The sequence below is a fragment of the Oryctolagus cuniculus genome, chromosome 7 (assembly GCF_051225735.1).
Source record: "Oryctolagus cuniculus isolate XC-2025 breed Fujian yellow rabbit chromosome 7, ASM5122573v1, whole genome shotgun sequence".
Classification (NCBI taxonomy): Eukaryota; Metazoa; Chordata; class Mammalia; order Lagomorpha; family Leporidae; genus Oryctolagus; species Oryctolagus cuniculus.
The window spans coordinates 2,350-27,500 of NC_142873.1; the positions used below are offsets into that span (position 1 = coordinate 2,350).

A 25,151-nucleotide genomic window follows, 5' to 3' on the forward strand; every position below is an offset into this window, starting at 1 on the left:
CTCACCTCCGCGCCGCCACCAGGGCGCGTGGGGGAGGCCCCTGCCGGACGGGAGGGCGGGCGGGCGACGGGGAAGGAGGGAGGCGCACGGGGGAAGGGGCCGGTGGCGCGCGGGACAGTCGCAGACGAGGGAAAGGACGAGGAGAGGGAGCGGGGGGCAGGGGCCAGTGGGCCACCATCTCACTTAGGGGGACGGAGGGCAAAAAATACAGACCCTGCAGATCAGAAACCCCCAGCCGCGCAACCCGGGAGGCGCGAGGCACCCACCCGGGGGCGATTGATCGTCAAGCGACGCTCAGACAGGCGTAGCCCCGGGAGGAACCCGGGGCCGCAAGTGCCTCCGGAAGTGTCGATGAACAGGCCGTCCTGCAATTCACAGCCAGCCTCGCGGCTAGCTGCGTTCTTCATCGACGCACGAGCCGAGTGATCCACCGCTAAGAGTCGTACGAGTTTTTTTGGCTCTTTCCCCGTCAAGGGAAAGCCTGGCACAGCACCATCCCCGGCCCACAGAAGAGAAGGGGTTGCCTCGGGCAGGCCAGCAGACTGGACACAATGAAAGACTCTGGGGAGGGGTCGGTGGAATGACGGGCGAGCGCCCGCGAGCACGCAGACACCCCACAGGCGCCCAGGGGGCTCCCGCCCCCCCCCGACACGGCACGGGACAAGGACGCGACGCCCCCGCGCGCACCCCTCTCGCGGCACGACACCACCGCCGGGTCAGGCGCCCCTTTCCCGACGGCAGCCGCCGCGAGAGGCTGCGCGGTGCGCGAGCGAGCGCCCCCGCCTCGGCCGGGCAGGGAGGGAGCGGAGCTCGCGGGGAGGGAGACGGGACGGGACTCGGGGCTCCTGACCCCCACAGGCCCGCCGCCCTGACCCCTGAGGCGGACAGGCGGTACCCCTCTGGGGTCTTTAAACCTCCGCGCTGGAACGCGCTAGGTACCTGGAGGAGAGGCGGGTGGAGAAGTTGGGGGAGAGGGGCGCGGCGCGGGCCGCGCGCGAGGACGACGGCGGGGAAACCGGATGAGGCACGGGAGGTGGCACCGAGGCCACCTCCAGACACCCCCCCGCCCGACGCCCACCCCCCGGCCACAGGGGACCGGGGAGCTCAGACGGACGCCGGAGACGGAAGAGGAGGGCAAGAGACGGCCCCGACGGGCCTGTCCCGGACCGCCCACGGCCACGCGGCAGCGACGGCACACGCTCCCCCGTCCACCCCCAACAACCCCATCCCAACGACAAGCACACACAGACCGCGGCGCCCTCTCGGGACGCCACGAAGTTGGGGGGTGAGAGGAGGCGGGGGAAGGGGTAGGGGGGGTGGGAAAAGGCGGGAGGACGGCGGACGGCCCCGAGGCGTGCGTGGGAGGGGACAACCTCCTCCTCCCTCCCTCCGCGCCCAAGTGGCTCCGAGGCGCTCGGGACCTCCAACGGAGAGAGGGATGACGGGCCCCGGGATTGGAGAGACAAGACGAGGGGCGGGGGGAGGTGGCAGCGGCATGGGAGTGGGGGGAGGGGGCAGAGAGGAGCCAAGGGAGCGGAGCCCGAGACGGTTGAGGGGGAGACGCGCGACCAGCACACGCCCCACACACCCCGTCACCACCGCCAGCGGCACACACCGCCCCCCCCAGCGCCTCTTCCCACCACCACACACACCACGCACGCCACACGCCTCTCGGCCTCAACCCCCTCCTCGCCTTCCTCCAGGGAGGACGCCTGTGGCCCTCCACCGCCAGAGGGCGCGCCAGGACCCCGGTCACCACCGAGCACACGCAGGGAGGCGGGGGAGGGTCCGGACCCCCCAACGCAACCCGGTCCGCGACACCGCACGCCCCCCGCCACAATCCCCGGCGACTCCCTGAGCCACCTCGACACTGCCCGCTAGAGGAGGGGGAGGAACACGCCCCTCTCTGGGCTCTCCCTTCCCCCGGGCACGGAATCAGGCAGTGCACAGCCAGCCGCCAAGCCCGGTCTCAGCCAGCGATCCTCTTCCGCAGGTTCACCTACGGAAACCTTGTTACGACTTTTAACTTCCTCTAGATAGTCAAGTTCGACCTGTCTTCTCAGCGCTCCGCCAGGGCCGTGGGCCGACCCCGGCGGGGCCGATCCGGGGGCCTCACTAAACCATCCAATCGGTAGTAGCGCGGGCGGTGTGTACAAAGGGCAGGGATCAGGACCAACGCAAGCTTATGACCCGCACTTACTGGGGAATTCCTCGTTCATGGGGGAATAATTGCAATCCCGATCCCCACTACGAATGGGGTTCAACGGGTTACCCGCGCCTGCCGGCGTAGGTGGTGGTCACGCGCCGTGAGCCAGTCAGTGTAGCGCGTGCAGCCCCTGACATCTAAGGGCATCACAGACCTGTTATTGCTCAACTTCGGTGGCCCGAACGCCACTTGTCCCTCTAAGAAGTTGGGGGACGCCGACCGACTCGGGGGGTCGGTAACTAGTTAGCATGCCAGAAACCTCGCCGCCTGTTATCGGAATTAACCAGACAAATCGCTCCACCAACTAAGAACGGCCATGCACCACCACCCACGGAATCGAGAAAGAGCTATCATCTGTCATCCTGTCCGTGTCCGGGCCGGGGTGAGGTTTCCCGTGTTGAGTCAAATTAAGCCGCAGGCTCCACTCCTGGTGGTGCCCTTCCGTCAGTTCCTTTAAGTTTCAGCTTTGCAACCATACTCCCCCCGGAACCGGGGGCCAAAGACTTTGGTTGCCGGGAGCCGCCCGCGGGTCAGGGAATAACGCCGCCGCTCGCCAGTCGGCATCGTTTATGGTCGGAACTACTGACGGTATCTGATCGTTTCGAACCTCCGACTTTCGTTCTTGATTAATGAAAACATTTCTTGGCAAATGCTTTCGTTTTGGTCCGTCTTGCGCCGGTCCAAGAATTTTACCTCTAGCGGCGCAATACGAATGCCCCCGGCCGTCCCTCTCAATCATGGCCTCAGTTCCGAAAACCAACAAAATAAACCGCGGTCCTATTCCATTATTCCTAGCTGCGGTATCCAGGCGGCTCGGGCCTGCTTTGAACACTCCCAATTTTTTCAAAGTAAACGCTCGGGCCCCGAGGGACACTCAGCTAAGAGATCGAGGGGGCGCCGAGAGGCAAGGGGCGGGGACGGGCGGTGGCTCGCCCCGCGGCGGACCGCCCGCCCGCTCCCAAGATCCACCTACGAGCTTTTTTAACTGCAGCAACTTTAATATACGCTATTGGAGCTGGAATTACCGCGGGCTGCTGGCACCAGACTTGCCCTCCAATGGATCCTCGTTAAAGGATTTAAAGTGGACTCTATTCCATTGCGGGTCCTCGAAAAAGAGTCCTGTATTGTTATTTTTCGTCACTACCCTCCCCGGGGTCGGGAGCGGGTTTTTACAGCGCCTGCTGCCTTCCTTGGATGTAGTAGCCGCTTTCTCAGGCTCCCTCTCCGGAACCGAACCCTGATTCCCCGTCACCCGTGGTCACTATGTAGTAGGCACGGCGACTACCATCGAAAGTTGATAGGGCAGACGCCTCGAATGGGTCGTCGCCGCCACGGAGGGCGTGCGATCGGCCCGAGGTTATCTAGAGTCACCAAAAGCCGCCGGCGCCCACCTCCCGGCCGGGGCCGGGGGGAGGCTGACCGGGGGTTGGTTTTTTTCGATCGATAAATGCACGCATCCCCCCCGCGAAGGGGGTCAGCGCCCGTCGGCATGTATTAGCTCTAGAATTACCACAGTTATCCAAGTAGGAGAGGAGCGAGCGACCAAAGGAACCATAACTGATTGAATGAGCCATTCGCAGTTTCACTGTACCGGCCGTGCGTACCTTAGATCATGCATGGCTTAATCTTTGAGACAAGCATATGCTACTGGCAGAGGATCAACCAGGTAGGAGCGCGCGGTCAAGAGGGTGGGACCGGCAGGGACCGCCGCTCGCTCGCTCGCTCGCACAGGCGAGAGAGAAGCCGGGAACCGGCGCGGGGCGCGCACCACGGCGGCGCGGCCGCAAGCCTCCGGGGGGAAGCAAGCCGGACGACAGAGCCGGCGGGACCTCAGGGGCGTCCTCGGACGCGAGCGGGTCAAGCCCCGGCGGCTCACCCGCACACACCCCAGGGACGGGGCGCGCAGAGGCGGCAGAGGGGAAGAGGAGATCGGGAGGAGGGGGACCCGGAGGCTCCCCCCACAGACACACACACCCCCGCAGACGGAGCGGACCCCGGAGCGACGGCGGGCACGCGAGGGCGAGCCCGACGCAGCGGGGGGAAGGGACCGCACCAGCGGGTCGTTCACGTGTGACCGCACCTCGTGTCCAACGCGCCCCGACGGGGGCAACGCTCGAGGCGGCCGGAGCCCATTCGGCCCACCCCGCCCGGGCGGGCACGGAGGCCGGCGCGGGGGTTCGGGGTGGGGACGCGGTGGCAACCAGGGCACACCAAACGCCACCCAAGGAGGGCGACTCACAGTGTCCCTCCTACACCCCGCCCAGACCGACCGGCGCCCGCACACACCACCCGCCGGGCCACACCAAGTCCACGACGCAACGACCCGGAGGAACCAGCCACGACACACCCGCGGGACTCGGGGCACACGCGCAGCACCCCCGCCGCGAGCCACCACTGGCCACCGGGGGGGGGGGGAGCTGGGGGGGACGACGCCTCCCCCTCCCTCCCTCCTTCCCCCACGCACGCCAACAAGCCAACGCCGACGCCACAGCCGCCCGGGGGGGTCCCACACGCGGAAGGGGAGCCGGAACCCCCAACCCCCCCCAAGACACGGTGGGCCGGCCCAAGGGGAGGCGAAACACAGCAGGGTCACGGCGACCCGGGTCGGGAAGCGGATGAGAAAGAGAGCAAAGGAGACGGGGGGCCAGGGCCGCCCGGCAGGCGGAAGGAAGGCGCGGCAAAGGGCCAACGGGGAAGGACCAGGGCCCCCCCACGCGAGACGGTGCGGGCGGAAGGGCCTCACCACGCAGCCGGCCGGCCGGCCAGTCGCGCCAGAGCGCACAACCCCCACCACCACACGCGGGATCTCACCGCCGGCACCCTCCGAAGGCAAGGGCGGTCCCGCGGGGACGGGGAAGGCAGTACCTCGACGCAGCCGCCCCGGGGGGCCGCCGCGCCCCAGCCACAGCCACCCAAACACGCATCTTCACGCGGGGAAGACCACCGGCCCCGCCCCCGCCCACCAGTCACGGACAGACCCCCAACCCCACAAGCCCCTACAGGCACGCGGGCAGCGGAGCCCCTCAAAGAGCTCCACCCCCCCCCGGAGGGGGAGGGCGACGGCCCAGCCCGCAGCGACAGCGAGGGGGGTGGGGGCCGCCTAGGCCGGAGGGCGAGGCACCGGAGGCACGAGGGAGAGGACGGGGGCGCCTTGGGCCACGAAAGCCGGGACCCGCTGGGGAAACGGACACGGGATCCCACCGCCACACACCAGGGCGGTCCTGTGACGCCTGGGACACCGGAGCCGCCTCTGGCACCCTCCACGCCCTCCTCCCCACGCACACCCAAGAGCCCCGCCGCCAGGGGCGCCCCACGCGACTCCCACAACCGCCCACACACCGACGGCCCCCCGCGCCATCTCCCGCCCATCCAACCATCCGGATCTCCATGCCCGGAGAAGCACCGCGACCCCGAGGGAACGCTCCCCCCAAGGGCGACCACGCGGGCCGAGGGAGGAAGGAGGGCTGGGGCCCAGCCCAACACACGTGCCGACCGCCGCCCGACACGGCCAGTCGCAGCCCGGGGTGGCGAGCAGGGGGAAGCTGAGAGCTGCCCACTCGCGCCACAGCCCCAGGGACGCCAGGACGGACCACGCGCCCCCCGCCAAGCCCCGGCCGACAAGGCACACGGAGAGCGACGCGGGGGCCACGCGCCACACAGCACGCCGCCGCCCCAACGAAGAGCGGCGAGGACCGCCAGCCCGGCCCGGGGGTCCCTTCCCTGACACGGAGGGGGGAGGCGCGGGCCGCCCATTAGGGCCGAAAGAGCAGCGCCCCGGTCCCCACCGCGGGGACCGGCAGACCCACCAGCACGCCTAGCCGCTTCCCCCCAACAGCAAGAGGCAAACGGGGCACACGGGTGGGGCACGCCACCCAACCCACTCAGCACAGAAAGGGACGCGCGGCCGGGGGATAACGGTTTACCCCGTCAGAAGGCACGCCCCTCTCTCGGATCGCTAGAGAAGGCATTCCTCACCGAAGGTGGGCCACACCCCACCCTCAACTCCCCCCCCCGCCGGGCCGGAGCAGGAGGCAAGCCGAGGGAGCACCACCCGAGAGACCGATCAATCGGGCGAGGGGGTCTGCGGTATAGGGAAGAAACGGCACCTCGAGCATCCGCGGCCAGGGGAGGCAGGCTGGGCGCATTACCAATCCCATTCGCTACAGCCCTCCCAGCCCCCCGCACTCGTCCAGCCAGACCGACCACACCGCGACCGCTCAACACACCTGGCACACACCACCCCACGGGGGCAGGGTGGCAAGCGCGCAGGGCACCGCCCACCAAGCCGATGCCTCCCACACACACGTGAGGGGACGACGGCACGACACCGGCAGCCTCCTCCCAAGCGAGGCGAAGCGCACACGTGTCTCCTTCTCTACCGCCCAACCCCCTCCAAAGACCCCCAAGGGGCACAGGCAGCAGCCAGAGGCAGCCGCAGCAGCGACACCCGGGAGAGGGCGCTGGGGGACAGGAGCAACACCACCACTCGGCTTCAGGCACCTGAGGCACAACCTGGACCACGCCAGGGGCACCCACAGGCCCGCGCGGAGGCAAGCCCCGCAGCCACAGAGCCCACGACAGGGCGACGGCGAGGGATGCCCGCCACGTCAGAGGACCTCGACCCCCCGCCGCGCGCAAAAGCACAGGACAGCAGAGGCCGGGCCGGCGTCCGCACCCCTGCCACCCACACACCACCCGCAGGTAGGGGGGGGGGGGGGGGGGGGGGGGGGGGGGGGGGGGGGGGGGGGGGGGGGGGGGGGGGGGGGGGGGGGGGGGAAGGCAGAACGAGGGGCCCGCAGGCCAGAACGAGAGGCTCAGCAGCGCCCACCATGAACGGCCGTCCCCACTGGAGCGGCTTAGGCCCGGCCCAGGAGAGCGCCACAGCACCACATCGGTCACAGTCAGGTCTAGGCTTTAACACGTGGGCGAGGGCGGGGGGACACACCCGGCGAGGACAGCCACCAGAGGGGCCCGCTGCAGCCTTCACCAGCCCCCGCTTCTCACTGCAGGCGGGTAGACAACCCCAACGGAGAACGCCTGACACGCACACGTGGCATGAAGCCACCCCTCATCGAGGGCCTTTCAAGTCAGAGGGCTGTCACAACCACCACGCGATCGGCTCACCAGCGGCAGAGAGCGCACGCGGGCAGAGGACCTGACGCTCGCCTCACCCCCACCGCCCTCGGGCACCATAGGCCGGAGGTGGCATCACCGTCGCCGGACAACCAGAACGAACGCACACACGCCACCGCGCGAGCCCAAGCAGGGGGCCCAGAAAGGCGCACGGTCGAGCACCAGCCCACTTGTGAAGCCCACTTTGTCCCCGTGTCCCCAACGCACGTCCGAGTCCCCTCCCTGGCGACAGCTCACCAGGAGAACAGCGTGTCAGCACCGGCCTGCAGGTCCAAAACCACAACTCCAAGCATAAAAATGTCCACGCGAGAGGACACAGGGCGTGCACTGGACACAGCCACCTCTGAGCTTGGGGACCCGGTCACTTGTCCCCAAAAATGCCACCCATCTCTGTTAGAGGACACTCCTCTGGCCACCTGGTCGACCCTGGGGTGGGGGAGGGGTTAAGGGCCATGAGCAGGCCACCACCCCACACATGGCAGGCAGCCCCATCCAGGCGAACTCACACACGGGCTGCAGCGGACCGGCCTCTGGCCCTCAGGAAGGCAACCCAGGGGCCGGCGCCGGGGCTCAAAGGGACACCCCCTCCGCCTTGCGGTGCCGGCGACGCCAGGTTCAGTCCCGGGTCGGGATGCCGGATTTCTGTCCCAGTTGCCCCTCTTCCAGGCCAGCTCTCTGCTGTGGCCAGGGAGTGTAGTGGAGGATGGCCCAAGTGCTTGGGCCCTGCACCCCACGGGAGACCAGGAGAAGCACCTGGTTCCCGCCATCGGATCAGGCGGTGTCGGCCGCAGTGCACTAGGCCGTGCGCCACGGGATGCGAACCAACCCCACCGGAAGGACTCTCTTTCTGTCCCTCCCTCACTGTCCACTCTGCCCTGTCAAAAAAAAAAAAAAAAAAAAAAAAAAACACAGAACTTCGATCGCTCCCTGAAGGGAGATTTTGGAAAGGAAGAAAAAAAAAAAATCCAGACCCTTCCTTAGTGGCAAGTAGCAAATTAATTAGGGTTAGGCCCAGGCGCAGAAGGACTTCAGAAGAAAGAAAAGGAAAAACAAAATCCCAAGCCTGTACGGCCAAGGCACCCTTCCCTCTGCCACCCACAGATCGACATCCCCCGGTCGGTCCCCATAGGTGGCGGCGGTGGCGGCAGCAGCACTATCATACTAGTGTGACAGGGTGTGCTGGTCACCCGCCAACAGTAGCGCCACCCCAGTCTAGCCACGTTCAGGCGTGCGAGGCGACTTCCCGCCTCCCTCCACAACCTTTGCCTGCTCACTTGCCATCCTCCAGGCCCAATCCCTGACCAATACATCAGGTCCCCGGGTCCCAGCAGGGCAGGGACAGTCCTTCCAGCAGCTAGGGACTCTGTCACACTCTGTCTGGGCCCCTCGGCCACTTGTCATCCCTTGTCCGCTCCGGAGCCTGCGACAGCCATATCAAGGCAGCCACCAGGTGGAGTCCACAACCGACACCGAGGAACCAAGGGCAGCCAGCTGGATGCATCCAGGCGGCAGGGGGACGACTCGAAGCTCAGAAAGTGCTTCACAGGGCTGCCCCCGGGGGCAGAGAGTGTGTGGAGGGGGTCGGGGGCAGGTGTCAGCAAAACAACCCACAGTTGTGGGGCATAGGTGCCCACACAGCCGAGGGTTGGGACTCAGCAGACTCTGGGAATCTCAGAGCATGAAGTGCTCCCCCGAAGACGGGTCTGGCCTGCCTGGCTCCGGGGAGTCAGCCTGTCAGACCCCCAGGGCTGTCCTGGCCGCGAGGAGCACCCTTCTCGTGGCTGAGGGGGTGTGTGGGGGGAGGGAGAGGGGGGCATCGGGAAGGAGGCTCATCCTCTGGCAGCACACCATCTGTGGCAGAGGCCATCCATGGGCTTCACTATTGCCTGGGCACGGTGGGGTGCACTCCACAGATCACTGTTTACACAGAAGTTAAAAAAATGGGGGGGGAGTGCAGTGTGTCATATTCTTATTTTTTGTACCTATGAACTACATAGAACTTCTTCTTTGTATTGATATCACATTCACATAAGAATTAAAAAGTCCACTTGGCCACCCAAAGGTGAAGGAAGGAAAGGAAAGGAAAGAAAAGGAAGAAGAAAAGACGAGAGAGCAGCAGAGAGAATTAAAAAGGAGGGGAAAACATTGAAAGAACACTAGGGAGAGAGTAACAGAAAGAGTGAAAGTAAAAAAAAAAAGTTGGAGAAAAGAAGAAAAAAAGGAGGACCGAACAGAAAGACAAAAACTAAGAAGAGAGAAAGAAAACGTAAAAGATGGGGGAAAGAAGGAATGGAAGTTTAGAAAGAAAACTGTGAGGACGTGGAGGACACGACAAAGAGAGGAAACACATGAGGGAAGGCAGGAGACAAAAAATGAAACCAAAATAAGGAAGAGAGGAGAAAGCATGAAAATTTAAAAGAGCGACGAGAGAGAGAGAGAGAGAGAGAGACAAGTGGGGAGAAAAAATAAGGCAGTGACAAAGAATAACAAGCCCAAGGGGGAAGAGTGAGAAATAAAGTCGGAAGAAAGAGAAAGAAGCTAGAAGGAGTATTGACAGACACACGGACGAGCGGGAAACAGCACGAGAGCAAGAGACAACAGGGCACAACCAGAGAAAGAGAACATAAAAGAAAGGAAAAAAGAATGAGAGGGAGGGGGAGGGAGGGAAAGGAAGGGAGGGAGGGAGGGGAGGGAGGGAGGAAGGAAGGAAGGAAAGAAAGAAAGAAAGAAAGAAAGAAAGAAAGAAAGAAAGAAAGAAAGAAAGAAAGAAAGAAAGAAAGAAAGAAAGAAAGATGCGAACGGTAACCCACAGGGGGACTCAGATCACCCAGGGTGGCGCCCAAGGACCCGAGAGCCCATCCCCAGTCACGGCCCGCTCCCCGCACCCGGCCAGCTTCCCACCCCTCTCAGCGGCAGGGGCTGCGGCAGCGGCGGCAGCGCCCCAGCCCAGAGAAAAATGCCCCCCCCCGCCCCCACAGCAGAAAGCTCGCCTATGCTCCACACCGCGCATGTGCACAGAGGCCCCCAACCACTGCGCAGCCTCCACCCCGAAGTCCGCGATACTCAGGACGCTCTATTTAGACGCCAGCGCCATTTTGGCTTTCACCAGCCACCGTGCCCGATCTGATACTGTGGTCGCTATGGTGGCGCAGAGGATCGCCGTAGAGAGATTTGGCTCTCTCGGCGGGGGGTAGGTGGGTGGGGAGGAAGGGGGAGATGAAGGGCAGGGGCAGAGGAGGCTGAGGGAGGAAGGTGAATGAGGAATGACACTGGGTCCACAGGCCCGAGTGGGTCAGCTCCAGATTCCCCCCCCCACACACACACACACCCTTGGGCCATATTTCTCCAGGCCTGGCTCTCCAGAAATCTCAGCCAATGATGAGAGGGAGGGCCCCGGGAGCTGGGAGCTGGGCCAGACAGGAACACAGGCCACACACTCACAGTCACACTCACACACTCACTTTCTTCAATGCCAATCACTGTCTCCAGCCGGGACGCCCTCCCTAGGTAGTACTGTTATAAAGGATGGCCCAGTATCTCCTCGTTGTGTGTCTCCCTTCCACCACCAGGAGTTGGAAGGGAAATGTAAAGGGTCACCACTGGAAGACCGGGAGGCAGGGTGGAAGCACAACAAACCTCCCCAGCTTTGTAAAAAGAGAAGGATAGAGAGAGAGGGGGGAGGGAGGGAGAGGTAGGAGAGGTGGGGGGAGAGAGAGAGAGGGAGAGAGAGAGGGAGGGAGGGAGGGAGGGAGGGAGGGAGATATCTTCACTTCCCAAATGCCCACAGCAGCTGAGGCTGGGCTAGGCCAAAGCCAGCAGCCAGGGGCCCCATCTGGGCCACCCTTGTGGGTGACAAGGACACAACTGCTTGGCCCATCTCCCACTGACGTTGTCTTTAACATGTTGTGCTAAAAGCTGCCCAGCTCCCACTAGCTAACCTTAAAATTCTGTCTTTTTTTTTTTTTTTTGACAGGCAAAGTTAGACAGTGAGAGAGAGACAGAGAGAAAGGCTCTTCCCTCCGTTGGTTCACCCCCCCCCAATGGCCGCCTTGCGGCCGGACCGCTGCACCGATCTGAAGCCAGGAGCCAGATGCTTCCTCCTGGTCTCCATTATGTGTGCAGGGCCCAGGGTTGGGGCCATCCTCCACTGCACTCCTGGGCCACAGCAGAGAGCTGGCCTGGAAGAGGAGCAATCCTGGACAGAATCCAGTGCCCCAACCAGTGAATAGTACCCGGGGCGCCGGCGCCCGCAGGCAGAGGATTAGTTTAGTGAGCCACTGCGCCTGCCGGCCTCCTATTTGTCTTTCTTCTAAGATCTTAGGGGGAGCCACTGAGCCTCTTTTGGGGACAGAAAGGAGGTGGAATGGCAGTGGGTCAGAGATGGTGAAAGAAGGGGAGAACAGACAGTCTCCCAGAGAGAGGCTGGAAGAGAGAGGGAGAGGGAGAGGGAGAGGGAGAGGGAGAGGGAGAGGGAGAGGGAGAGGGAGAGGGAGGGAGAGGAAGAGAGGGAGAGAGCACACTTTACTCTGCTCCCCAGCAGCAGTCAGGGGTCAGAGGAGGAAGAGGAGCAGACTGGGTCTCTGGGAAACAGGACAGGTGAGCCTGGCCTGCCTTTCCCCTTCCCAGCACATGAGCAGAAATGGCTGCACAGTGAACAGCGTCTGGGCACACAGGATCTAGCTCAGCCCACAAGAAGCTTCTGCTCCCTCCCTCGGAGAGGCACAGTAAAAGAAAGAGCAGGGGAGAGCCAGTCACCGCATCCCAGGAGATACCCAGCACAACTCACCCTCCCATTCCAAGAGGGGTTTTGCTCCTGAGAAGTTCTCATCCACTCTCCTCTCTGCCTGGGAAGGCACTGCCCCTAAAATGGCCTCCCAAGTGTTCCAGACAAACAACACACCCAGTCAGACCTGTGTGCACGTGTATGCATGTGTGTGGAAATGGAGAGAGCCCTTCAGAGCTGTGTGTGGTGTGTGTGTGGTGTGTGTCCCAATGATGTACCAAAATAAACCAGTGCACCATACACACATTTTGACTGCAGCTTGAACCCATCCCTGGAACACCAGGGCGGGGAGGGATGTCAAAGGTCTCTGGAACCCACCTGGGGGAAGAAGTCTTCTTGGCCCCCAAGGCCTACTCCCCGGGACTGGGGGGGGGATGAGGAGCAACAGACAGAAGTAGATCACAGAGAAACATCGCTCCTCAGGCGGCCTTTTGAGGCCTTCCTTTTGGGGTAGACATCATTCTTCTACGTGTGGCAGCCAAAGCCGCAGGCACGGGGGACAAGGAGAAAAATTCCAGTCAAGGGAACTACAGCACGGCGAGAGGGGGTTGACTCATCCAATTAGAAGGGGTCAGGCCTGGGCCATAGTCTCCCTTAAGGGAAGAAGAAGACCCAGACACTAGGTTTCTTTCTTTCTTTCTTTCTTTCTTTCTTTCTTTCTTTCTTTCTTTCTTTCTTTCTTTCTTTCTTTTTTATCCAAGCACCCAAGTCAGAAAATCCACAGGGCAGTCATGTCTATGGTTTCCCACAGGGACAAAATCCGGGGTCGATGTCGTTCAGAACAAACAATTTTCTTCTTCCACCTTTCCAGGTGAAGAAGGGGAGACTTGGGGGGGGAGACCGACCCACCCCCAGTCTCCAGTCCCACATGGGCCAGCCCCACCTAAAGGCATGCCAGCAGCTTCCAAAGGAGGAAGTCCCAAAGGTGCTCCACACCCAGCCCACGCCAAACAAGCCCCCACCCCCCAACCGCCCGCCAGCCCAGAAAGCTGTGACTCCATCTTAGCGCTCCCCTCACCAAACCCATGTTCAATACTGTGGCCGCTAGGTGGTGCGCGGTAGCCTCAGGCAAGAGAGACTCGGCTCGGCTCGGCTCGGCTCGGCTCGGCTCGGCTCGGCTCGCGGAGTGAGGGAGGGCCCCGGGTGAAGAGGAGACGAAGGGGAAGCAGAAATTTCCTCACACTGGATCCTCCCTCCCCTCCCTCCTTCCCCAACAACTCCACATCCACAGAGACCTGCCCAAAGAGAGTCCAGGTAGGGCTATCAACAGTGACCCGCTTGACTCCCAGAAACCTCCTGCTTAAAAATAACCAGTAGTCTCTAAGGATGTCTGTCACCAACCAGGTTCTCCTGTATCGATTTACTCAAAAGGCAGTTACTTGGCAGGAGGAAGCCAAGTGCTTCTCCTGGTCTCCCATGGGGTGCAGGGCCCCAAGCACTTGGGCCATCCTCCACTGCACTCCCTGGCCACAGCAGAGAGCTGGGCCTGGAAGAGGGGCAACCGGGACAGAACCGGTGCCCTGACCGGGACTAGAACCCGGGTGAAGTCGCGCGTCAGCCAGGATTGGATTTTTTACTCCTAGTATGACTCTAGCTCCCCACCAGTGGAGACTCTGGGGTGAGCCCCTGACAGTTCCCATCACTCACACCCATAGCGTCGACGTCATTTTTCACCGTGGGGCTTTCTAACAATTCCCCCACACATGGATGTCAGGGAGCCAAGCACTTGAAACCTCACCTGCTGCCTCCCAGGGCATGCCTCTTCACAAAGCTTGAATCAGAGGAGACTCAGGAATCGAACCCATGCTCCACTGCATGAGACGGGAGCGCCCCATGCCGAAAACTCTAACTGTTGATCCGAACGTCCACCACACATTATGTCTTCAAGTTTTTAAGATTCATTTATTTGTTTCTGAATCGGAAAGGTAAAGTGTGTGTGGGTGGGGGAGGTAGAGAGAAACACAGAGAGAGAGAGATTGATTCCATCTGCTGGTTTCACTCCCCCGCCTCTTCAAACTACAGCCTCTCTACAACATGCTCTAAACAATATGCCCACCTTTGCAACCCCCTCACAACACCGCCAAAATGAAGGAACATACTAGTGGCGGCTGTCCCACGGGCTCCTCATCTGTCCCACTCTATCGCTGCCTCGGACAAAATCTCTGTGAGGCACGGAACATCCGAGTGACCATATAGCAGCAGCACCAATCTTGTGTCACCACACTACCACAGACTAGGGAATTTTGTGAACTTCTCTGAGGATGCGGACAGAACCGACTTCCTCTGGCAAATGTAGATGTAACATATATCAAAACACCTTTACTTCCCCTCCCTACAGAATGAACAAGCAGGCCAACAGAGAACTAAGCAAATGGAACACAGGCAAGAAGTCAAGAGGAATCATGAAATGACACATAATTCAGGGTAAAACAGCAACGACGGTGTGGGTGGGAGAGGTCTGCAGACTTTGTACCCACCGGACCACTCCACAATGCCCGCAACAAAGAGCCAAGGCTGGGCCTGGGCAAAGCCAGGAGCCAGAAACGCTACCCAGTGGAGGGAGGGGGCACTCGCATCACGCGCTGCCTCCCCAGGAGTATTCATCGGGAGCTGGGAATGTGGATATCCAAAGACTCAAAGCAGGCAATTGGATGTGTAGCATGCAGGCACATCCAGGGTATGGTTTGTTTTTTTTGTTTTTTTTTTTTTTTTTTTTTTTTTGACAGGCAGAGTTAGACAGTGAGAGAGAGAGAGGGAGAGACAGAGAGAAAGGTCTTCCTTTTTTCCGTTGGTTCACCCCCCCCCCAAGTGGTGCCGCCGCCAGGCACAATGCCATGGCACACTAGGCTGATCCGAAGCCAGGAGCCAGGTGCTTCCTCCTGGTCTCCCCAGGGAGTGCAGGGCCCAAGGATCTGGGCCATCCTCCACTGAACTCCCAGGCAACCACAGCAGAGAGCTGGACTGGAAGAGGAGCAACCCAGACAGAACCGGCACCCCGACTGGGGACTAGAACCCGGTGTGCCGGCGCCGCCCCCCCCCCGGCATGTGGATTTTACAAGTTGAAAATCTCCTTTCACTCTTTGTCACAGGACCCACAGTCATTTACAGTCCTCGTTCACCTTTTTCTGATGCTCCAAATGGCTGCACTGTCAGATTTTCACATCCCTCACATCCCCACTGACAAAGCCAGAAAACTTCCTCGCTGATGTGAAATCCACTCCCGTCAGAAACACATTCGACTGCACAGTTCCTGCACATTCGGTACACTCACGTCACGGTCACATTCGTTGCTGTAGTCCTATTTTTTTTTTTAAAATAAGGAGGGAGAGGGACACACACACACACACACACACACACACGGGGCACGAGCTGGCCCAGAGACTGCATCCAGATCTCCCACATGCTCAGCAGGAGCTCAAACACTTCTTTAAGTGTTTGGTCAGACAGTACTCCTTCCTATTTGCCCAACGACAGCCATATCCCCCTTATGGCCCTCAACCCCACCTCGCCTGCCCACTCATCGTGCCATAACAAGTCCCTTCCTCTGTGACGATCTTCTCTGGGGTTCCCTTCACATTTGTCCAACTATCCTCTTGTGTTAGGGTGGTGAGAAGGCACGTGAGGTCACTCACTGATGCCCCTGGGCTCACAGGAGGGGGACTGTGGATTTCCACGGGGAGCGAGGTGGGAGAGTGAGGAAGTGCTTGTGAAACCCAAAGGCGAATCACCATAATCTGCCCCTCCTCCCCAGAGCAAGCACAGTCCAGCAGAGGTGTCTGTCTGTCTGTCTGTCTGTCTGTTGTCAAAATCATCCCCTGCTAGCCTTCTGTCCTGTGACTACCAGAATTCCAGAACGGCAAGAGAATCTGCTCAGCATTCCACTGCACTGTTCTGTGTCCTCTGAAAAGACACATGTGCACACTCAATCTTAACAAAACACACCCCAGGCCATAAAGAAAGATGTCAGCCTCAAGTTTACCAGGGTTTCAGCTGTGGTCGCTGTCATGGTTTCCAGGGCTGGAAGAGGACTGACTGACCTTGGCCCCAGAAAGGCAGCATTCTGGCGGAGCAGGAAAGTTGGCCATTCACTGACAAGACCTGGAGGTAGGGGGAGCTGAGGAGAAGAGAAAAGGAAACCCATTCACAGAGAAAAGCTTGGGGCTGTTTCTTCTGCATTTGAATGAAGCCAATTGAATGAGGCAGATTCCAAGTCATTAGAGGGTGGGTGGGTGTGGCAAGTAGATTCCCCAAGGCCAGGCTACCAGTTTTCTCTTCAGCTGTGCCTTGCAAAGTCACACAGTGGCAGGATAGGATAAGATTCATTCTGGGAGGGTGTGTGTCCTCCCCCATCCCTCTGTCCCCATGGGGCACCCTCTGCCCTGACTCTGGCCTAAAGGGAAGAGGGCACGGGGCAGGGGAGAGAAATAACTGGCCAGGGATGCCAGGAACACAGCTTTCCTCCCTCACCCTTTTCCCCCAACCTTGGAACATCTTAGCTTATCCAGAGAATATTTTATAACTAGGAAGGCACCCAATATTTTTTTTTCCTTTCTTCCTGGGCATAGGTGCACACTGGTGTATTCCACCATGAGCCCATCCACAGGCATGTTTAACTCACCAGTTGTTCTTTGGCCAGAACATACAAGGTTGCTGCCAGATGCATCTCTGTTCACAGATCCTTGTGTGTTAGCCTATTTGCTTGCTTATGTGAAAGGTTAAAAACAGAGATAGAGATAGAGATGAGAGAGATGATATATATATATATATATATATAGAGAGAGAGAGAGAGAGAGAGAGAGAGAGAGAGGGGAGGGAGAAGGTGAGACATCTGGCACACTCCCACGAATGGCCACCATGGCCAGGGCTGGGCCATGATGAACCCAGGAACCAGGAGCTTCTTCCAGGTGCCCAAGGACTTGGGATAGCCTCTGATACCACCCCCCAGGCCATTATCAGGGAGTTGGATTGGAACTGGAGTGGCTAAGGCTCAAACTGGTGCCCATATGAGATGCTGGGGTCACAGGCGGCAGCTGCACCTGCTGCACCACAATGCCGGTCTCACCAGTGTCTTTATATTATGAAATCTGCTTCCATTCATCTACTTCAGCCATCCACTGCTGCCTTTCCAGACCCATTAGCAGGAAGCTCGATTCAGAAGCATATAGAGTACCCAGGGACCCGACTTGGCACTCTGGTGTGAGATGCCAACATCTCAAGCAACCGCTAATCCAACCATGCCACAAAACACCCCAGACCTCAATTGTTTTTGTCATTCATCATCAGGATTTGGGATTTTAACACACACACACACACACACACACACACACACACTCTGTCACCTGATCACATGAACCCTGAATGTAACAGGCAGGGGTAAGTGCAATCTCCTGTGTAATATGATGTTTTCTCAGTTCAGTTTCTCAGCTATAGCACAGGGACAGGTAGTAAAAGGTGGTAAAAGGCTTCATTCATACATGTTGTGATGCCAGGACCAGTGTGGTAACACAGCGGGTTGGTGCAGATTCTGCTGTCATATATCAGGTGTACCCCGATACATGACAGGCACCCTGAAGAAGCTCTTTAAAAGGAAAAAAAAAAAAAAATCCAGCGTTTGGGACAGCAGCTTCTCAGATCAGTGTGGGCTCTTCCTCCTTCCTGCTAAGATGTCTTGGCTTGATTGATTTAGAATGTAGACTTACAGAGAGGAAAGGTAGGGAAGGAGAGTAGGGAGGTAGGGGTGTGTGTGTGTGTGTGTGTGTGTGTGTGTGTGTGTGAAAAGGAGAAGGTACTCCCAGGATCTATTCATCAGAAACTATATGTTTAGCAGAGCAGCCAGGCAGAACCTAAAGCGCACCCTCCGTGGGGTGTGTGCATCCCAAGCATAACTCACAAGGGCATAAACGACCACCTGCCGCACCCACTCTGCCTGGCAATCTTCCTTTAAGAAAAAGAAGCAAGCTGTGATTTTTTTCATGTTGTGTCACATGCCATGCCCGTTGTCTGAATCTCCTCCCTCTACATGGTCAATATTTTATCACAATTTCTCACTTCTAATTCTTTTTTTTTTTTTTTAGATATTTATTTTTTTCAGGCAGAGTTACAGAGTAGGAAGAGGTCTCCCACGCACCAGTTCACATCCCAGGTGGCTGAAACACCCTGAGTTGCACCGATACGAACTCAGGAGCCTGAGCTTTTTCCATGTCTCCTGTGGGAGTGCAGAGGCAGAAGGACTCAGGCCTCCTTTTACTGTTTTTTGCAGACCATAGCAGAGAGCAGCCAGCTGGGATGGGATTCAGAATGGGAGCCCATAAGGATGCCGGCACTGCTTGTGGCAGTTTTACCTGCTGCACCACAGCACAGGCCCCCGAATAATAATAATAATAATAATAATAATAATTCTTTTTAAGATTTTTATCTTTTTTTTTTTTTTTTCTGGAGAGTCAGAGTTACAGAGAGTCCTTCCATCTCAAACTGGAGCCACAGATAGATGCTTAACCTACTATGCCCCCAGGGTCAGCCCAATCCCCCCACCTTCAGAGACTTAGTTGGCCAATTCCCTTTTTAAATTTAATGTATTTTCTATTTATGTGGAAAAGTTATTGGGGTAACAGGCTGAGGGTTGGGGAGAGGAAGAGAGATTCTTTCCATCTGCTGGATGGGCTCTGGGTGGCCAGGGCAAATCCAGGAGGCAGGTGCCGGGAGCTTCATCTGTTCCACATCTCCCAGCTGGTCCAAGTAGTGGGTCAATCTTCCTGTGGCTTCCCAGGTGAATTAGCAAGGAGCTGGATTGGAAATGGAGGAGGAGGGACTGGAAATAGACCTCATATTAGCGGATCACGGAGTCACAGCTGAGCTGAGCCCCCTTTAAGATTTTTTTTTTTTTTTGACAGGCAGAGTGGACAGTGAGAGAGAGAGACGTTTCTCCTTTTTCCGTTGGTTCACCTGCTAAGGGCTGCTGTGGCTGCTGCACCACAGCGATTCGAGCCTCGAGCCAGGTGCTTCTCCTGGTCTCCCTTATAGGTGCAGGGCCCAAGGGACTTGGGCCATCCTCCACTGCCTTTCCGAGCCACAGCGGGAGAGCTAGACTGGAAGGTGAGCAACCGGGACAGAATCCGGTGCCCCAACTGGGACTAGAACCCGGTGTGCCGGCGCTGCAGGCAGAGGATTAAGCTCAGTGAGCTGTGGCGCCAGCCCAAGACTTTTTTTTTTTTTTTTTAAGATTACACTGTACTGGGCCCAGTCCAGCTCTCTCATATGGCCTCCCACGTGGGAGACTGGGGAAGAAGCTCCCGCTCCTGGGCCCCTGGCTTCGGAGCAGCACAGCTGGGGAGTGAACCTGGGGACGGAAGACTCTGTCTCTCTCTGCCTCTGCCTCTCTGTAACTCTGTTTTAAATAAATAAATAAATCTTTCCTTCCTTCCTTTCTTTCAAATAAATAGATCTTATAAAAGAAAAATTCCTGAAGTCAGGAACTCTGGGAGAAGCCTCTAAAAAAAAAAAAAAAAGACACCATTTGGGACATCAGCAGCATCTCATATCAGAGCGTGGAGCCACACACACAGGCAGGCAGATGCTTAACCTACTATGCCCCAGGGCCAGCCCATCCCCCCTTTCAGAGATTTAGTTAGCCAATTCTTTTAAAATTTATTTACTCTTATGTATGTGGGAAAAGTTATGGGGTGACAGGCTGAGGGTTGTGAGAGAGGTGGAAGGGAGACTTTCCATCTGCTGGATGGGCTCTGGGTGGCCAGGGCAAATCCAGGAGGCAGGGTGCTGGGAGCTTCATCTGTTCCACATCTCCCAGCTGGTCCAAGTAGTGGGTCAATCTTCCTGTGGCTTTCCAGGTGAATTAGCAAGGAGCTGGATTGGAAATGGAGGAGGAGGGACTGGAAATAGACCTCATATTAGCGGATCACGGAATCACAGTCGTCAGCCGAGTTCCCTTAAGGTTTTTTTTTTTTTTTTTTTAAAGAAAGATTGCACTGGGGGCCGGCGCTGTGGTGCAGCAGGTTAACGTCCTTGGCCCTGAAGCGCCAGCATCCCATATGTGCGCCAGTTTGAGTCCCAGCTGCTCCTCTTCCAATCCAGCTCTCTGCTATGGCCTGGGAAAGCAGTGGAAGATGGCCCAAGCCCTTGAGCCTCTATACCCCCTGTGGGAGACCCAGAAGAGCTCCTGGCTCCTGGCTTCAGGATCAGCACATTTCCAGCCATTGCAGCCCATTGGGGAGTGAACCATCAGACAAAAGACTACTCTCACTTTCTCTGCCAAGCCCTCTCTCTGTGTGTAACTCTTTCAAGTGAATAAATAAATAAATCAATTTTTCTTAAAGATTTATTGGTCTTACTGAAAGTCAGAGTCACACAGAGAGAGGAGAGGCAGAGAGAGGTCTTCTGTCTGATGGCACTCCTATGGGATGCTGGTGCTTCAGGCCAGGGTGTTAACCCTGCTCACAGCAAGCACCAGCCCCAAAATAAATAAATTCTTTTTAAAATTAAAAAAAAAAAAAAAGCAAGGATTGCACTGTACTGGGGCCAATCCCAGCTCTCTGCTAAGGCCTGGGAAAGTAGCAGGAAGATGGCCCAAGTCCTGGGCCCCTGCACCCATGTGGGTGACCTGGAAGAAGCTCCTGGCTCCTGGCTTTGGATCAGCATAGCTCCAGCCATAGCAGCCATCTGGAGGTGAACCAGGGGATGGAAGACTCTGTCTCTGTCCCTGGCTCCCTCTCTATAACTCAATTCTAATACGTAAATAAAAAAAAAAATCAACCTTTCTTCCTTTCTTCCTTTTCTAATAAATAGATCTTATGAAAGAAAAATTCCTAGAAGACAGGTTCCCTTGGAGAAGCTCTAAAAAAAAAAAAAAAAAAGGCCGGGCGCCGCGGCTCATTAGGCTAATCCTCCGCCTTGCGGGCGCCGGGGCACACCCCCCCAGGTTCTAGTCCCGGTCAGGGCGCCGGATTCTGTCCCGGTTGCCCCCCCCTCTATCCAGCCAGCTCTCGCTGGGGCCAGGGAGTGCAGGGAGGATGGCCCAAGTGCTTGGGCCCTGCACCCCAGGGAGACCAGGGAGGGAGCACCTGGCTCCTGCCATCGGATCAGCGCAGTGCGCCTGCCGCAGCGGCCATGGGAGGGCGAAGCCAACGGCAGGCAAAGGAAGACCTTTCTCTCTTCTCTCTCTCTCTCTCTCTCTCTCTCTCTCTCTCTCTCTCACTATCCACCCTCTGCCGCAAAAAAAAAAAAAAAAAAAAAAAAAAAAAAAAAAAAAAAAAAACCACCACCATTTGGACATCAGCATTTTATATCGGAGTGTGGGCTCTTCCTCCTTCTAGCAAAGATGTCTTGATCTGGTCCAGTCCCAGCTACTGTGGGGCACTGGTTTCTTAAGATGGCCTGATTGGATTTAGAACACGCAGTGTTCAATTTCTCCACCTAGTGACCTTCCTTTAGATTCAAAAACGATCTCGCTTCTCATGGTACTACAGATTTTATTTTGAGTCCAAATGTATGATTTTTGTGGTCCAGTCCTGCAAGCGAGGAAGGGTACTTTTTGATGCTCTGCCTCCAGATAAATCAATATTCTTTTAAAATTTTTATTTATTTTTTGACAGGCAGAGTGGACAGTGAGAGAGAGAGAGAGAGACAGAGAGAAGAAGCTCCTCCTTGCCGCTGGTCCACCCTGCAATGGCCGCCTGCCAGCGCGGTGCCCGCGGTGCACCGCGCTGATCCAAAGGCAGGAGCCAGGTGCTTCTCCTGGTCTCCCATGGGTGAAGGGGCCAACACTTGGGCCATCCTCCACTGCACTCCCTGGCCACAGCAGAGAGCTGGCCTGGAAGAGGGGCAACCGGGACAGAATCCGGGATCCCAACCGGGACTAGGACCCGGTGTGCCGGCGCCCACCAAGACGGAGGATTAGCTCTAGTGGAGCCGTGGCGCCCAGCCTCAATATTCATTTGTGAATCGTGATCTGATGTTCCGATAGATGCATGATAGATAGATAGATAGATAGATAAACCATGTTGGGAGGGGAGGGAGATTTTTCATCCACTGGCTCCTGGCTCTCCTATTTATGTCATCTGTCTCCCTTCATCATATAAGGAAAAGGCTCCCCAAGGATCTATTCATGGGAAGTTGTATGGTTTAAGCAGAAGAGCCGCCAAGCAGAACTCAAAGTGGCAGGCATCCCAAACGTAACTCACCAGGACATACTGACACCCCCCCCCCCACAACTGCCTCACTCCTGACATTTTTCCCCCATAGCATTTTTCAGATTTCCAAAGATCACCATGATTGAGTGAGTAGCAGCTCTCTTCCCCCATTGTAGGCCTCAGTGCTGACCCGCCACCCAGTGTTCAATTTCTGCACCTATTGACCTTCCTTTTTGATTCAAAATGGCTCTTGATACTCTGCACTAAAGACTCCCATTTGGAGTTCTAAATGACTTCTCCCACCTTCTGTGCCCCGCCCCCGCCCCCAGTGGCATCGATGATTGTAAATTAGGATTATAAGGAGTGATGTCTGACTGTAATACCAACCCTAATTGAGAAAAAAAAAAAAAAATAGTCATCAGCCGTGTTGTGGATTCACAGCACCACCCACCCCTGACATAGGCATCCCTTTGAGGAAAGCAGTTGTTTGAGTCCTGGCTGCGCTCCAAGGAAATCCAGCTCCCTGTTAGTGTGTGTGTGTGTGTGGGGGGGGGGGGGGGGGATGGGAATACAGTACCATATCGCGACCGGAGTGCAAATGTGCACCTGTAGAAAGAGACATGATTTTCATTTATTGTGGCAGAGTTACAGAGAGAAAGGAAGGTCTTCCATCTGCCGGCTCACTCCACTCCCCAGAATGGCTGGGTCGCTCTGCTCTGAGCCAGAAGGCAGGAGCTTGTTCCGCATCTCCGGCTGTGTGTGGCAGGGGCAAAAGCACGCCCATAAGAGAGGCCTGCCTGCTTGTGTCTCAGGGAAAAGGCCCAGCCTACCAAGCCCCAGCACCGCCCCTGAAATAATCATGTTTAAAATTACTCTGCCTCAATGATTTTGGCTGTACAAATCCATCATTGCTTTTGATTCATGATTTTCCTGATGTTCTATAGATTGATAGATCGATTGACTCAATCAACACATGATAGATAATCGTGTTTGAACTGAGGATTTCTGCCTCCCAGTGAATGAACGAATGATTGAGTGAATGAATGAAGAGTTAGATAATGATGGGTAGGAATTTTTAGATTTTTTTCTGATGTCTCTGCCTTTTGCTGTAATAAAAGAAAAATAGGTAATTTATGTTTGGTGATTTTTCCTTGATGTTCTGCCCTCTGGATGGATGGATGATGGTGTGTGCTAATCTGAGATTTCTGTGATGCTCTACCTTGAAACGTGTAGAGGGAGATGGATAGGTAATTATTGTGATCCAATCATGCCATTCTTCTGAGATGTTCTGCCTCGGAATTAGATCGAAAGCTGTTTTCGCTAGCTAGTTGAATGGTGTAGGGACCTGAGATTTCTGTGACGCTCTGCCTCGCCGTAAACACTGTTTGGAGCTTTTTCCCCTGTTCCGCAGCCTCGCAGTAGATTGACAGGTCATGTTTGAATTGAATTTTTTGTGAGGTTCTGCCAGGGGGAGGGGGAGGGGGAGGGGGAGTGGGGAGGGGGAGGGGGGGAGGGGGAGGGGGAGGGGAGGGGGAGCCCCAACATAACTCCCCAGGGCATAGTGATCACCCCACCCCACTCCGATACTTCTTTCTTTGAAAATATGCACACACACAGTATTCGCAAGATCCAAAGGATGCCTAAGATTGAGAAAGCAGCACTCCTATCCTTGGTGGGTCTGGGTGGATGACGCGCCACCCTAGTGGGTTCAACTTCTGGACCTACTGACCTTTTTTCGATTCCAAAATGGCTCTCCAGCACCCCTGGTACTAAAGAGTCCAACTGCAACTGCATGCTTTGTTTTGTTATGCCCCCCCCCCCCATATCACACCCATGATGGTGAAGTAAGACACGAGGAGGAAGAGATATCTGTGAAACCAAGCCAAGTAATCATTTTTGAACTGTGATTTCTCTCACATTCTGCCTCACAGATAATAGATGTCGGTGTTTGAAATCAATCACTGTATTTCAATTATGAATCAGGATTTCTGTGATGCCCTGCCCACATGAATGAAAGAATGACCTGAGTTGAATACATTGAGAGATGGATGGATAGAGAAGTAAGTGTGTGTGTGTGTGTGTGTGTGTGTGTGTGTGTGAGAGAGAGAGAGGGGGGGGGACAATTATGTTCAAATGGAGATTGTTCTGATGCTCTGCCTCACAATAAACACACAAATAATCCTTTTCAAACCCTGATTTACCCCTTGTGGTGTTTAGAACAAGACCAAAAGCACAGTCCCATTTCTCATGTGTGTGTCCCACACCTATTGAGCACAACCACGTGCTGAATCTCCTCCCTCTACATGGCCATAATTTGCATTTCAAATCATTTCAGGGAAATTCTTACACAGGGTTGGGGGTTGGGAGCCGGGAGAGAGCCATCTCTCATCTGCTGGATGGGGCCTGGGGCCAGAGGCGCTCTGGCTGTCCTGGGGAAGAGCGGGGGAGAATGGACCAGGTGCACACGTGCAAGCGGGGAAAAGGAAAAATGCTGTGAGCCTCACTGTCCCTCACTCCGATGGCAGGGTAAGCACGGTGACCGCCACACACACACACACACACACACACACACACACACACACACACCCCGTGATCCATCCATCCCTTGTGTGTGTGTGTGTGCGTGTCACAGTCTCGATGTGATCATGAGAGATGATCATGGCTCCTTCCTAGATATAATCAGTAGGTCACAACACGGGCAAAGGGGCAATCAGGCACGCACAGTACCAAGGGAGCAGAGACCCTCCCGCAAACCCAGGCCTGGGTGAAGGCATGTCCCGTGGGAGACGTGCAGGCTGAGCGATCCCACCAGAGATCCAGCCGATGGAGCAAAGAGTCCTTTTCCTCGGGGGGGTGGGTGCCGACGGAGAGAGTCAGGAAAGACGGC

The 25,151-nt window shown here is 57.1% G+C and overlaps 1 non-coding gene and 1 pseudogene across 1 annotated transcript; both read right to left on the reverse strand.

Moving 5' to 3' along the window:
- Positions 1-288: 288 nt before the first annotated feature.
- LOC138848043 (5.8S ribosomal RNA) lies at positions 289-442 on the reverse strand. Its single transcript, XR_011385901.2, has one exon. It is a non-coding gene; the product is annotated as a 5.8S ribosomal RNA (ribosomal RNA).
- Positions 443-1,974: 1,532 nt separating this feature from the next.
- Positions 1,975-3,875, reverse strand: LOC138848032 (18S ribosomal RNA; annotated as a pseudogene).
- Between the last annotated feature and the right edge of the window lie 21,276 nt (positions 3,876-25,151).